General features: G+C 40.4%; 1 protein-coding gene across 2 annotated transcripts in view; it reads right to left on the reverse strand.

The window, feature by feature from the left end:
- The window catches only part of LOC120531333 (rab effector Noc2-like), a 269,102-nt gene extending 253,461 nt beyond the window's left edge, over window positions 1-15,641 (reverse strand). The window contains exon 1 of one of the 2 annotated variants that reach the window (XM_039756636.1): window positions 15,461-15,641. The gene's annotated coding sequence lies outside the window, so the exon portion shown is untranslated. Of the gene's footprint in view, window positions 1-5,212; window positions 5,367-15,460 lie in introns of those variants that run through there. The other variant, XM_039756635.1, reaches the window with a different exon arrangement.
- Between the last annotated feature and the right edge of the window lie 214 nt (window positions 15,642-15,855).

Consider the following 15,855-nt stretch of genomic DNA (forward strand, 5'->3'; position numbering starts at 1 on the left):
AAGAAAACGTATGCAGAGGTCACTGCAGAGTTAAAGGGCCTGTCCAAGGGCTAGTAGCACCAGGCAGACAGAAAAGTTCACATACTTCAAAAAGAAACATTTTTTCTAGATGAGAAATTGTATTGGAAAATCGGAAAAAATTGATTATAACAACTAAGCTGCATTTGCTATAAACATTTTAAATTTTATTAAATTTTTTCCACAACAACACCATCTACTGGGAGATTAAAGAATGCTAGACTCTATTGGGAAGAATCGCCAATGACAGATATGCAAACTGAATGCTTGTTCTGTGATCCAGTATATGGTAGGCTGAAATGTACCTTTAGTAACTGAATACAATCCCAGGTACCATCACTGAATTGATGGATGCAACAAGAACTGGTTTTGCTACAAAATAATTCATGCCAGTCTTCTTGAACTTTCAGTTTTCCCTTTGAAATTCTCTATTTATTAACAACCATTTCATGTGGATGTTGGAGCAGGACCAGAGTCAAAAGTGAGCACAAGCCTTTGTCAGCTGATGTATCAGTTTGGCATAATACTAAAGTCTCACTCTAACTGAAGAAATGGATGTATTTGAATTGAAGGCTGGCATTGAACTCTCAGTTTCTGAATGTATCTATCTATTTGATAGTCCCAAAAATTCCTAGGTGATATGCAAACATGATTGAAGAGCACACTACCAACAATGTTTATCACTGCAACTCTCTGCCCATCTCATACAGCATCTCTTCATATTTATAGTCTCACCTTCTAAAAGTGAGAGGTTTACTTACCTCGGCAGTGACTTTCATGTTTCTGGTGACTCTTCCTATGAAGTCAGTAGACGGAGTGAGAAAGCAAGAGGGGTCATGAGGTCGCTGGAAAGGGGTGTGTGGCACTTCATGATATCTCTGCAAAAGGACGAAGGTCCAAGTCCAGGTTTAGAGGCCTGGTGCTTCCTGTCTTGCTATAAGGTTGCGAGACATGGATGCTATACAGTGACCTGAGAACTCATTTGATACTGTGTCGCTTTGGAGAATCCTTGGGTTCCGCTGGTGTGTCAAATGAGCAGTTGCTGATATAGTCCCAAATGAGACATATTACCTGCATTGTGATGAAGCGTCAGTTACGGCACTACGGCAATGTGACACGATTCCCCAAGGGTGATTGTTGATGTCTCAAGTGGCTGGACCAGGCTACCTGGCTGCGGCAGACAGAAGGTTATTTCCGGTGTCTGCCTGAGTGGTTGCCAACCAGGATCCTGAGCTGTGTCATCATGTAGTGGATGCGGCAACGTGATGTACCAGTGCATGCTCTCCAACCTGACCTGACCTTCTAAAATCAGACTGCAATATGTTTTGGCCTTATATAGTTCCAGACAATTTTTGATCCAAGTCTTTTTGAGATATTAAATCACACGCACTCTTTTTCCATCATGGAAAAGTGGGAGATGCTACTTGACTTAACTTTTTTCTCCATGCAAACATGCAAATGCTTTGAAAATTCAGAGGCTAACTGACTGCTGACAGCTTACACTGCAAAGACACAAATACCACAGACAGGCCTGTTTCAGTTAGGCTGCAATGTCAGTTCGCCTAATTGAGATGTGAATTTACATGCTTTTAATTAAGCGATTTAGAGAGAATTTCTTTAAAATATGTTGTTTTTGTGAAGCTGTTTATTAATTTACTGTGAGTACTGGGATACTTTATATATACACATACACTTTTCTTTGCACCTTAATTATGACCACTTGTCACATTATGACATCGTGCACTCTTGTGTCTTTTTCTTTTGTGCAATAATTAACGATTAAAAAATAAGAGATGAAACGTAAATTTTGTGTTCTGAATAATTTGTTACATGCTGTACATTTCCTTTTTGTAGTACTTTAATGTATATAAAATATTTTATGTAAATTAGAACTGAAAATAGAACATGCATTCTTAATGTCATAACCACATGAGATGGAAAGGCCTTTGTAATTTGATATTATCGCTACTATACATATTTTCTTTTACAATTATCAACATTTAAAAATTCCTCTATCTTGGAATGGGGGATTCAGTTATCTGTCTGCTCCAAAGGTTTATTCTCACCTGGATAAAGCTGGGAGCACTGTGAGGATTATGTATTTTGACTCCCATAGTGCCTTGATTGTTGATGTCTCAAGTGGCTGGACCAGGCTACCTGGCTGCGGCAGACAGAAGGTTATTTCCGGTGTCTGCCTGAGTGGTTGCCAACCAGGATCCTGAGCTGTGTCATCATGTAGTGGATGCGGCAACGTGATGTACCAGTGCATGCTCTCCAACCTGACCTGACCTTCTAAAATCAGACTGCAATATGTTTTGGCCTTATATAGTTCCAGACAATTTTTGATCCAAGTCTTTTTGAGATATTAAATCACACGCACTCTTTTTCCATCATGGAAAAGTGGGAGATGCTACTTGACTTAACTTTTTTCTCCATGCAAACATGCAAATGCTTTGAAAATTCAGAGGCTAACTGACTGTCATTTAGCCTAAATGGTATGCAAACATTCCAGACACTGCACTAAGGCTGCTTTTGAAATGTGTTATCATGGGAAAATGCTGCTGGAAAAGCTAAAGCCTGGTTACACATTTTTGGTTGTGGCATTTCCCGAGCTCAGAAGCGGAGTGTGTCGCCACAGCCTCAGCTGTACTTTCATCTGAGGTCTCCAGCCTTAAACTGCTCTTCAATACTTTAGTAGCTACAGTATGATTATAATGCATTCAAGTTGTTGTGTATCACCATGGCCTGATTCGAGTGTCCTAATACCTCTGAGGACTGGCTGATGCAGGGGTAAGCTTGGCATAAATGATTTCAGAGTCTAGTATGGCAAGTGTCCATAGAAGTGGTCAACCTGTTCAGAGGTCTCCCTAGTCTCTGCACTCTCATTTGAGTTTATTTACTTACTTTGTCTGACACCAATATTGACTTTACCCAGCAATGACTACACTGCACGAATCTTGAAGAAGCCTTAAACATTTGGATCTGTTTCCACATGCAAAGGTGCCAAAAGTAATGGATCCTCTGGGTTTTCTGTTTGCCTGGAAAGTTGTGAAATGGACCAGTGATGGACTGGTGTCCCCCACCAGGCTTGGTTTCTGCGTTGTACCCAGGGCTTTCAGAACTCAGGCTTCTTGTAAACCTAGTTGCTACAAAATGGATGGACTTACACAAGCTGGAGTTTATGACTTCTTGTTCTCTTTTGTCAAATGAACCTATCTTGAATTTTTATAATTTTCTACCATATTTCATTAGTGTTGGGTAAGTTTGAAAATTTCACTTTTGGAAGCAGTCGAGACAAAGCATTTAGATCATTTTTAATTAGTTACTGTATATACATGAGGCATGGCGGCACTGTGTTTACATGTTTTGCTTTACAGCTCGAAAGTCCTACATTCAAGTGCCTTGCTTGCAGGTTGAGTGTGTGTAGAGTTTGCGTGTTCTGTTTGTGTTTTTGTGAAATTTTCCCTTGGTATCAGCAAACAAATGCAGATTGGTTGCTTTAGCAGGCCTAAACTGGTTTTGAATTAATGAATGTACTGTGATAGACTGACATCCCATCCAGAGCTGCCTCCTGCCTTATGCATAATTTCTGAGAATGGCAGGTGTTCTGTTCCCATGAACTGGATTAAAGGGGTCAGATGATGGACGTATGGTTCATATTTGTTAATCTCTGTACCAGAAGGTAGCACATCGTTGACGCAGAAACCTGGGTTCACATCTCAGCCTTGTCATTATTTCCACTCTGAAGCTGTGCTCTTGCATTTGATCGATGAGGGACTCTGAACTCTTGCACCGATGTAAATTATATTGGATTAGCGTACCCTGCCATACGCTGACATCCTCTCATTTTTGGATTCTGAATGATTCTGCTATGATAGACTTTGGCTCTTGTGACCCTGAAGTGGTTTAAATGGTTTCCTGATGAATAAATGAATGTTTTACATTTGTAAATCTTTGGCACGGTGGTTAGCACTGATTCATCACAGCTTCTGGGTACAGGTTCAGATCTCAGCCTAGTCATTAATATTGTTATGGGTTACCTATAGGTAGTCTGGATTCATCCCATGCTATGACAATGTGTGCTGAAAGATGATTGGTGACCCTGAACTGGCAAAATTTGAGTGAATGTGGACAATTATACTTTACAATTGCATAGACTCCCATGCATTGTTTGTTCCACCCTTATGCAAAGTTCTGCTGCGATAGGGTCCATCCCCTTTGACCCTGAATTGGAAGAAACTGGTGTGGTAATGGATGGATCTTTTTATATTTTTAAACCTGTGGTACAGTGGGTTAGCACTGTTGTCTCAAGGTTTCAGGAACCTGGGTTTAAATGACACTCTGATTTCTGTTTTCTACTGTTTGTTTATGTTCTCTCCGGATAGCTTGTGTTCTTCGCATACCATGAAGATGTGCATGTTAAGTTGATTTGTGATTCTAAACTGGTCTGTGGTGAGAGGATGTTCTTTATAGCGAACAGATGTCCTGTCCTGGGTTGGTTTGTACCTTATGTATTCCACTGCCACTACTTTGGAATAAGAAGGTTACAAATTGATACATGGATGAAAATCCATGCAAGCACTGAGAGTGTGGCTTCTGAAAAAAATACTATATGAAAATAAATTGAATTAAACTGAACCAGAGGCGAGCAGAATGTAACGCCCCATCATTCAGAGGGCCATGAGGTCCACTGTCAGTCGTATATCAGTTACCCAGACCCAACCACACAGGGCCAACTACCTAACTGAGGAGCAGCCACAAATATACCACAGTAAAGCACTAAATGAGTTTTCCCATTTCTCAGTATTTTACTGACAGCAGCCAAGAGCCTGCAGCATTTAAGCACCAAAGAGCATCTGCAGACTTTCCACATTTAGATGGAGAGCTTAAATAACTCCACAGTAACACAACCCACAAAAGAGATTTGCACCTTCGAGTAGCCAAGAAGAGGTACCCCACACTAATTAGACACCAAATGGACAACAATGAAGATGTCATTAACTGAAAGTCTCACAATGGAGGCAGAACAGGTTGTCAGACCTGTGCACCTGATAATTGTTTCTAGTTTCCCAGGGTGGGGGGGAGAGGGTGGATAAAATGCATGCTACTTTTAGTTAGAAAGCTATTAAACCGGTTTCCTAAGGCACCAAAGAAGACTTTTTTGGAAAAGTCAGAAAGATAAGAGAAAACTTACTTGATGTAGCTTCAGCGTGCCAAGGACCTGCCCTGGCCTAGATCCAGGGTCCGACCTGGATATCTGGGATCAGAAAGACGAGGTTGGAGTTTCTCAAGCAGCCCGGGGACAAGCCTGTGTTGTCTGAGGAAATCTGGTCGCTGCTTGTCAAACAGGTCATGTGACTCAGGTCTGTTCAGCTTGAAACATCCTGCTTCTCACAAAAGGAAGCTGTTTGTTAGGATTTTTAAAGGAACAGCACTAATTTTTCTATTCAGCTTTCTGAGTTGTTAAAACTCAAGCCAACAAAAACAAAAAAAAAGTCTGTCTAGTAAATTTGACTATGTATGAAAGATTTAAGAAGACATCAGAAGTGGGTAGATGATCAGTAGTAATCACAAGGTAGGTGGCCGTAAATTAAATAAAAGTTAAGTGGAATGAGCGATCACTTGGTCTGTGCTTCCAGTCTGAGGCCATGAGAGATAGTGATAACCAAGTTAAAGACGCACAGCTATTAGGACACAGATATATGTTGACCAAGCAGGTGACATGGGGAGCAACCCAACAAATCATAGACCAACTACAAGTTGATACATTAAGACGGTGCTAATCAAAGTCTAGGCAGTAATGCAAAGGTGGTAGTGGCAATATCTACAGGGTTCTATGACCAGGATTACCACAGGTAATAATTAAAACAGCCCATAAACAGCTAAAAACTTAGCAACTTGCCAAACAACACCAGAGGCTACAAGATTAAATAAAACTGAAACTGTTGGAGCTAATGACCTGCCCTATTAGCTTTTAATAATCCATAAACACTGTTAATTAAATAAGATCAACCCAGCCCTAAAGTGGGGCAGCCACTAGGCATGTGGTTCAACATTCACCAGACTCAGCACTGTGGATCCCATTGGAAAAATGACCGAGGCCGACAAAGGACTAACTGCCTTTTTTCCACTTTTCCTTAAAGATAGGCCTGACCCTGGCAAGCTGACAACCATAAAGATTTGTCCCTTGAGGAAATTGTTTTCGGCACTTACTGTATTTACAGTGTGTACACTTGCACGCCTGGAATGAAACCAAGGAAAATAAGAAAAGGGACGTCAGAAAACCTTAGTTATATGACCATTAAGCTCAGCTGAGTGCAGAGTTAGCGGCTGATTCGAATTTGGGGTGCACTAAACCCATGAAACTGCGTACATTAAAACATTAATATAGCTGCTTTCCCAGTATAACCCAGACTTCCTACACTAGCAGTACACCGGAAGATAATCACTTGTGGCAGTTAGGGGCGCTAGTGCTCCCTTGAACCCTCAGGTATGACTCCAAACACCATGTAAAAGTCCAAGATCTTTTATTTTGTTCTTCAGTGCACCAAGCACCCTCCACACTACTCATATAATAAACCAACTACAATAAACACAATAACCTCTCCTCCTCGAACAGACACTTTGCTCCTCTCCCACCCAGCACAGCTCAGTGTCTGGACTGAGGCACCGTCCTTTTATAGCCCCTGACCAGGAGGTGTCCCTGTCCCAGCAGTCCATAGTTCCTTATTCCTTCCGGGTCAGGGCAATCAGTCTTTTATTTCACCCCGGGAGCACGCCATTCCTTCCCGTCACATGACCGTGATGTACTCCCGGCTCATAAGGCACAACAGAGCCCATAAGTCCCCCCACAGCGACTCCTGATGGTCCCCAAGGTATCCAGCAGGGCTGTGTATAAACACTACAGAGTCCATAAGGCCCTGCTGGACCTCGGGGCACGATCCTGCTGTCGGGAGAGCTCCTCCTGGCGGCCTGGGGGTGCGGACCGGCCTGGGAAGCCGGCCATCCTCCACACACTCTAGTAATCAGCAAAGAGGGGCGCAATGGATTTAATGCATTTCTACAAGGTACCAGAGGTCTGGATTGAGGCTTGCAATTCATCAGGCCACATTCCTTTGTTGACCATTCCATTCATTAAAGCTGTGCCCAACATACTGTATATCAGAGGCTCTCAGGTGAGAAACTTCCACTTGAAACCGGAAGACTGTATATATCTCTTTGTCATGAATTAAATCAAACCAAAAAAAAAGTCTGAATTAGCACAGATTCAGAGTGTTCATGAGAAATGTGATGATTTACTTCATGAGTTAGAAGCACATAATAAACAAATTGTGTCAAATGTTTGAAATGTTAAAACGTGTGCTTCGACTTAAATGTTTCAAGTCTATCATTTCAGTATGGGAAAGGTGCTACGAGGGACATTCAAATGTTTCTGCACTTTTTCTTGACTCTGTTTATTAAGAATTACAAAAACAAATGACATCACTTTTCTACAGGGTGGGCCAAGGAAAAGTATCCGATACTATGAGAAGATGAATGAGCAAGTGGATTGTTTTATTCACTTACCCACAAGTTACAACAGATGCCCCATTCAAAATGGTCCCCATTCACATCTATGCACCTTTGGGCATGTTGGAGCATATTGGCTGATACTGTTTGTAGCTCTTCAACAGTGATGCTGTGGATAATGTTCGTGATATTTTCCTTGAGTTTATCCAGGGGATGTGGATTGTTGGCGTACACTTTCCGCCTTAAATTTCCCCAAAGATAAAAATCGCATGTGGACAAGTCTGGGGAATGTGGTGGCCATAACCCCTTGCTCACAGTTCGCTCCTCTGTAAACAGTTCATGAACGAATAATTTGCATGAGGTGTGGCATATTGCCCCATCTTGTTGGAAAAAATAGTACTTTTTTTTTTTTCTGGTGTTAGTTGGTTATAAAATTGTTCAAGGATGTCCAGATAAGCCGCAGTATTCACAGTTGATTCGAAGAAAATTGGGCCCACTATTCGTGTTCCTGACACCGAGCAACAAATGGCCAATTTTCTGGTCGTGAAGTGGCTACGGCGTCCTCCAAAGAGCATGGCACTGGTATTGGAGGCAGGCTACTTTTCCGTGGCCCACCCTGTACATAGTCACCTTCCTTTGCGATGCAATTTTCCCAGTCACATGACATTCCCAGACACGACAAATTACTATTCCTCCTGCCTTTACCGTTTCCAACGAAAATATAAAAATGTGGAAAATTATATATATATACAGTACAGGCCAAAAGTTTGGACACACCTCCTCATTCAATGTGTTTTCTTTATTTTCCTGACCATTTACAGCACTCCATCACTCTCCTTCTTGGTCAAATAGCCCTTACACAGCCTGGAGGTGTGTCTGGGGTCATTGTCATGTTGAAAAATAAATGATCGTCCAACTAACCTGACTTCTGCACAACACAACTGCTGGTCCCAACCCCATTGATAAAGCAAGAAATTCCACTAAATAACCCTGATAAGGCACACCTGTGAAGTGAAAACCATTTCAGGTGACTACCTGTTGAAGCTCATCAAGAGAATGCCAAGAGTGTACAAAGCAGTAATCAGAGCAAAGGGTGGCTATTTTGAAGAAACTGGAATATAAAACATGTTTTCAGTTATTTCACCTTTTTATGTTAAGTACATAACTCCACATGTGTTCATTCATAGTTTTGATGCCTTCAGTGAGAATCTACCAATGTAAATGGTCATGAAAATAAAGAAAACACATTGAATGAGGAGGTGTGTCCAAACATTTGGCCTGTACTGTATATATATATATATATATATATATATATATATATATATATATATATATATATATATATATATATATATATATATATATATATATATATAATATATATATATATATATATATATATAAATAAAATGTATTATTATTTGTCATTTTTAACCCTTGAGGTGCACATAGGGCTAGATCCTTCGGAAAGGATCAGAAGTTTAAAAAATATCATATCCGTAATTACCAACCTTTAGCATGTGCTTACGGTTGAAATCTTAATTTTTAAACTTCTGGAAGTGGCTCATAGATAGTTAGGGCCACTGGTAATGACTCACATATCAACAATATTATTGTATTCATGATCAGTAACCTTAAAATAACATAAAGCGACACTACACATGCCTAAATTACTGATGTCCATTTAGTTAAAATTTTGCGAAAAGGAGAAATTTAAGCACTTGTATACCATTAGAGGGTGCACCCTTGGGATTGGTTGATGTGGAAAAGTACAACTTCAAGTCCTTCTAATCATTTCTGATGAAGACACACAATTTACTCTTTATCATAAGAGTGTCATTTCCAGCAAAAAGGCCTAAAGAATGAGGATTTTTCAAGTATAGAAGGTCAGAAATAGGGGGAACCCCAAAAAGCTCAATGTCATGATAACCAAACATAAAGACAAATTCAATGGGATATCATATGTGGATGTTTTCTTGTATTAGTGAGCCACGAGGTGCCAGACAAAAAACGGAAGTAATTTCAAAGCACTTGTAAGTAATTCTTATGAACAAAAATGGACTAAACATTTGGCATGTCTTTTTTTTGTTTTACAAATCTTTCAACTTGCTATTCATATCTTAAGGCACCACACATAGTTATTTCCATGAGTATTTGGACAGTAATATAATTTTCATAATTTGAAATTGAAATAAAGTGATTTAAGTGTAGACTTGCAGTTTTAATTTAAGTCATTTAACAAAAACATTGTATGAAAAAAGACAGCCATTTTTATACATTGTCCCCACATGTTCAACAGCTCACAAGTTATTAGGCAAACTAAAATAATCATGTTGGTTTAAATTTTATTTACTGTCAATGACTGCTTGAAGTCTGAAACTCATGGCCTTCTCCAAGTAATGGGTTTCCACTCTACTGACGCTTTGCCTTTACTGCAGCTGCCTTCAGTTGCTGCTTGTTCGTTGGACTTTCTGCCTTCATTTTGTCTTCACCAAGTGAAATGCATGTCCAATTGCGTTCAGGTCAGTTGATTGACTTATTCATTGAGGAATATTCCATTTCTTTGCCTTGAAAAGCATTTGGTTTGCTGTCACAGTATGTCTTGGCTCATTGTCCACCTGTTCTGTGAAGTGTCGCCCTATCAGCTTTGCAACATTTATCTGAATCCAAGCAGACAGTATAGCCCTGTACACTTCCTTGAAAATCATCCTACAACTTTTGTCAGCAGTCATATCAGCAATAAACACCAGTGACTAACTTCCCTTGGCAGTCACACATACCTATGCCATAACACTGCCTTCACCACCTTTCACACATGATGTGGTATTCATCAGATCATGAGCCATTTTTTCTCTTCTCCATACTTTTCTCTATCTATCATTCTGGCACACATTGATCTTAATTTCATTTGTACAAAGAAAACTGTTCTAAAACTGAACTGTTTTATTTTTACATTTTCTAGTAAAGTCGAATCTGTCCTTCCTATGCATGAGAATCACCAGTGTTTTGCACCTTGTGGTAAACCCTCTGTATTTACATTTTTGAAATCTTCTCTTGACTGTAAACTTTACTAATGATAGGTCTACCTCCCAGAGAGTGTTCTTGGTTTGTCTAAATGTCGTGAATTGTTTTTTCACACCAAAGAAAGGTTTCTGTAGTCATCCAGCACAGTTGTCTTCTGTGGTTGTGCAGACCTTCTGATGTTGCTAAGCTCACCAGTGTGTTCTTACTCTTGAAGAATGTGCCAGATGGTTGATTTGAACACTCCTGGTGTTTCTGCTACCTCTCAGATGGGCTTGCTTTGTTTTCTCTGCCTGTTCTTACTGGCATGGACAGCAATTTGGACCTCATATTAAGAGTTCACAACAACAGCTTCAAAATGTAAATTCCATACTTGAAATCAATTAAAGACCTTCTACCTGTTTAATAGTTAATAAAATAATGAACTTTCAATTACTGCAGTGGGTTGGCGCCCTGCCCAGGATTGGTTCCTGCCTTGTGCCCTGTGTTGGCTGGGATTGGCTCCAGCAGACCCCCGTGACCCTGTATTCGGATTCAGCGGGTTGGAAACTGGATGGATGGATGAACTTTCAATTAATTGTCCAAATACTTTTGAGCCCTAGATAATGGGGAAACCATGTATAATCCTAATCCTAAATGACTCATACTATATTTCTGTTAAACCCCTTGAATTAATGCTTGAAACCCCTTGAATTAATGTTTGAAACCCTACTTCAATCATGTAATAACTTCTTCATTTCAAATTCATTGTGGTGCTGTGAAAAAAAATATGAAAAATGTGTCACTGTCTGAATACTTATGGACCTAACTGTGAATGCAAATCTTAACAGGATCACACAGGTTGTTAGAGAAGATCAGGGATAATACCAAAAACATAAATTAATAAGGTTTCCCCATTGTCTCATTCAGACATGTACCACGAGTGTTTTGCAATTAAATCCAGCTTCCAAATTGACATTGAAGAAGGTAAGCAGTGATGGTCAAAGTTGTTCAAATACAACACAGGTACTAGTGTGACAATCACAAAAAAGAAGGAAATATTGACAGACTGACACTGGCACTGATAAAAGTCAGTTTTGCATTAATTGTTCCTATTTTCTACTTCACTGAACAAATCAGAATAATAAATATAAGAACAAACACTCTAAGCATTAAAATCAAAGCAGGATACTATATATTTTTATGCACCGTGTGATTTACCATAGAGTGGCCCCATTCTGTGAGTTTTCAGGTCTACTATTTTGTGATTGAGCTGTTGTTGCTTGTAGACACTTCCACTTTACAATAATAGCAATTACAGTTGACCAGAACAGATCTAGGAGAGCAGGAATTTCACATCCTGACTAACAACAGGAATGACTGATACAGCTTGTAGTGTGAGCCGGGGCCCTCGCTGGGAGGACCGGGAGCAAGCGTGACCAGAGCGTTACCTCCCGTGGGACGGTAGATGGCAGCACCCCTGGGTTGCAGCAATGCCTCGGACTCCCACAAGGCTTCATGGGAGTTGGAGTTCGGTGCAGCCTTGTTGAAGTCTGTGTGCGCAGCCAGGGGCTGAGCCCCTATGGGCAGTTCTTCCACCACACCCAGAAGTGCTGCCGGAAACGAGTCATCAAGTACCTGGAGCACTTCCAGGTGCCTTATAAAAGGAGCCAGCAGCCATTACTCAGAGAGCCAGAGTTGGGTGGAAGGTGGATGAAGCTTGCCGAGGAGGAGTGGAGGAGAAAACAGAGAAAGAAAAGAAAAAGAGGACTATTGTGCTTGTGCATTGGGACTGTGTTGTGGGATCGTAGGAATGGGGAAGATGTTCTTCACACATGAAGAAAAATTAAAGCCCTTATGTTTTTATAAGTATGCCTACCGTGTCTGTCTGTGTCGGATTGGGTGGCTGGCACGCCCCCTAGTGGTTCTGTCACAAGCTGAACACAGTAATTTGGAGGGGTGTTAACACACCTTTGGCCATATATTGAATGTTTTAATATACTGTACTACAGTTATTTTATAATGTTATAGTGAGCACCAAGATGGAAAGACCGAGACAAAGACTGAATGAAAGTTAATCCCAATAATGGGCATGTTTCTTCTACAACAAATAATTTACAGCCATCGTTTAGCAGAATTAAACAGCCTATAAAGGCCATGTAAGACACCCCGTAAAAATAACAGTCACTTCACTGGGCAGGCTACTCCAGTCTCACAGTCTTCCCAATCATTGTGCAGCTTTTCATGTGATGTCCCTTTTCCCCCAGTCTTCGTTATCATCTGCAAGGCTGTATTTATAATGCCATGGGAGTCTCCACCTGCCTTATCAAACCTGCTCAGACTTCTCAGATTTTCCTGGAATGCTGAGGTCAGCACACCTGTGAATACCCTGTCATCAATCACCTGTCCAGACCCCGCCCATCTCAAGGTTGACAATGACTCTTACGCTGTCCCCTTCTTTAGTTCCTCATACTTGAGGGCAACATAAAGCCTTTGTAATGGGTGGGTAGGCATGTCTGATGTGTTCATCTTGTAGGGGATGCACTAGGTTGTGAAGAAGTATTCAGCGTGTTAGAGGCAGTGCTATTGTTTGTAGTTTGTAGTGTTAAGTCAATGGTGGGAAGTGACGCATGCAGATTATATGGTGCCAAGCAATCCTGGAACAGAAATATATTCCATCCTGGGAAAAGTAACTGCAACCCAGCAGACCCCTCTAGGACCTAGCAAAGGCCCACCCATGGACTATCCAACTTAGGTGAAAACCAAAACATCCTCCGAGAACAACTTCTCCCAACCATCCAAGAACGGTTTGGAGATGAACAATGCCTTTTCCAGTATGATGGAGCACTGTGCCATAAGGCAAAAGTGATAACTAAGTGGCTCAGAGAACAAAACATCAAAATTTTGGGTCTATGGCCAGGAAACTCCCCAGACTTTAATCACATTGAGAACTTGTGGTCAATCTTCAAGATGCGGGAGGACAAACAAAAACCCACACATTCTGACCAAGCATTGATTATGCAAGAATGGGCTGCCATCAGTCAGGATTTGGCCCAGAAGTTGATTGACAGTATGCCAGGGCGAATTGCAGAGGTCTTGAAAAAGAAGGTCCAACACTGCAAATACTGACTCTGCATAAACTTAATGTAATTGTCAATAAAAGCCTTTGAATCTTATGAAATGCTTGTAATTATACTTCAGTATACCTAGAAACATCTGACAAAAACATCTAAAAAAATGAAGCAGCAAACGTTGTAAAAATTAAAATTTGTATCATTCTCAAAACTTTTGGCCTCGAGTCGACTGTACATTAAAAAGACTCAAACATGTCACTGTTGCCATCTTTTTTGTCCCTTCGTAAAAAGCAATCAGAAACCGGACATTGTTTTCTCATTGTGATAATGCTTTGCACTGCAACCTGGTGGAATCCTTTAGGTTTACATAAACCACATCCACAAGTATAAATGGTACACTGCTTGCATAGCAGCAGCAATTGCAAACGTAGAAGTCATGTAGCGTTAAGTATATCCTGGCTCTAAGTTCATGACCAGATGTACCAATTGTTCCCTCAGTTCCCATCCATTAGCTCCAGTGATAACAGTAAATTGTCTTCTAGCAGAATTAAATTGTGCTATGAATGCTGTGTAAGACGCCCCATAAAAATAACAGTCACTTTATTAGGCAGGCCTTTCCACTCTTGCAGTGTTTCTACTCATCATCCAGCGTTTTGCGTGGTGTCCCTTTTCCCCCAGTCTTTGCTATCATTGGCAAAGCTGTATTTATAATGCCATGGGAATCTACACCTGCCTTCTCAAGTCTTCTCGGATTTGAAGGTTATAACGAGAACGTTCCAGGGGTTCCTGGAATGCAGAGCTTAGCACACCTGTGAATACCCTGACTATGTCTAGCATGACAATGCTAGCTATTACAATACTCTAACCCTATATTATGTAGAAAAATGCAACATTATACCATACTAATTTGCTTTAATATGTTCACACCAGTCACTTCATAACATAACACATTTGTAAACCATACTACACCAGTAGGTTTTAAATGGCTATATTAAAGTTATGTTCTAATACTTCCATAGACAAATATAATCAAAATTAACCTTCAATATAGTTTTTACATTTTTCAGTGAAGCCACATGATATTCAAGCAACAAAAGGCACAAGCTAGAAACCATTTTATCATAGACATGACTGCTTGCTTTTTCCTTCCACATCCTGAAGACGTGTGTGTTAGGTTAGGGTAGGTTGTGAGTGTGGCTGTATCAGTTAGAGTGCTTTTAATGGACTGGCGAAACATGTTGGTTGCTTCTTTGCGCGTGGTTCTGACAAGGTAGGAAGATTTGAGAATGTTATCTTTTTTGATATATAACCCACTATAATGCATCATTACTTCTTACTGTGCTGTATTACAATTATTGTGGTATTATTTATGATATTCTTCTTTAACCAATACACTTCACAGTCATATTTTGAATCAATTCAGAAGATGGATGGATTAATGAAATATAGATTATACAGCACATTATAGTGTGTGGTTACTTCACTATATTATTTGTTTTACAGTGCTCTGTGAAACACTCACAATTGTACAGTACAGACAGACAAGTGCATGTTTATTCTTACCCATCTTATACTATTGTTACTTTTCGATACTCTGTCAGTTTTGGTCAATAAGTATAGAAAATACATCAGCATGCCAAACTTATGTTCCTCTTTTTACACCATTACATTATACTGCAAAAGAAAATAGTATGTAAGCATCATGAACAAGATGACATGTCCAGTACACTGCCACCCTCAATGAAAGTTTATAAAGTACACTTGTCTTAGCCATTTACTATCTAATTAAGCACACACTTTTGTGTCCCACCACAGTAGCACAGTGCTCATTGCAACCAAGTAGCAGAGGCAGATCTTACCTTAGAAAAAAAAGAACTCTTCAGATTTTGCACCCTGCTGGATTTCCATTCACATACACACAGATACATGGATACCACCGGCTCAGTTTTCAAAGAAGCACACGCTCATTCCTCTGAGATAATGAAAAGCAAAGGAGAAGTGGCCTATACACTTGGCTTGTTTCCACTCTCCACTGTCAACCTTTAGTCTTCTCTGCTGCCAGGAAACTAAGAGGTACCTGAGACCGCCAAAGTGAACAGAGAACAAACAGCTGTGCTGCGTCCCGCCCACGGCTTCTTTTCCTTACTGATGTTGACTTTGCTGTTACTGAGGTGTACTTAGTGCACACACCACCAAGTGCACGTGAATGTGACCAAAGGGATCCGTTCTGCATTGATGCAGCTGCGACCCTCAC

This window comes from Polypterus senegalus, chromosome 6 (genome assembly GCF_016835505.1).
Source record: "Polypterus senegalus isolate Bchr_013 chromosome 6, ASM1683550v1, whole genome shotgun sequence".
Classification (NCBI taxonomy): Eukaryota; Metazoa; Chordata; class Cladistia; order Polypteriformes; family Polypteridae; genus Polypterus; species Polypterus senegalus.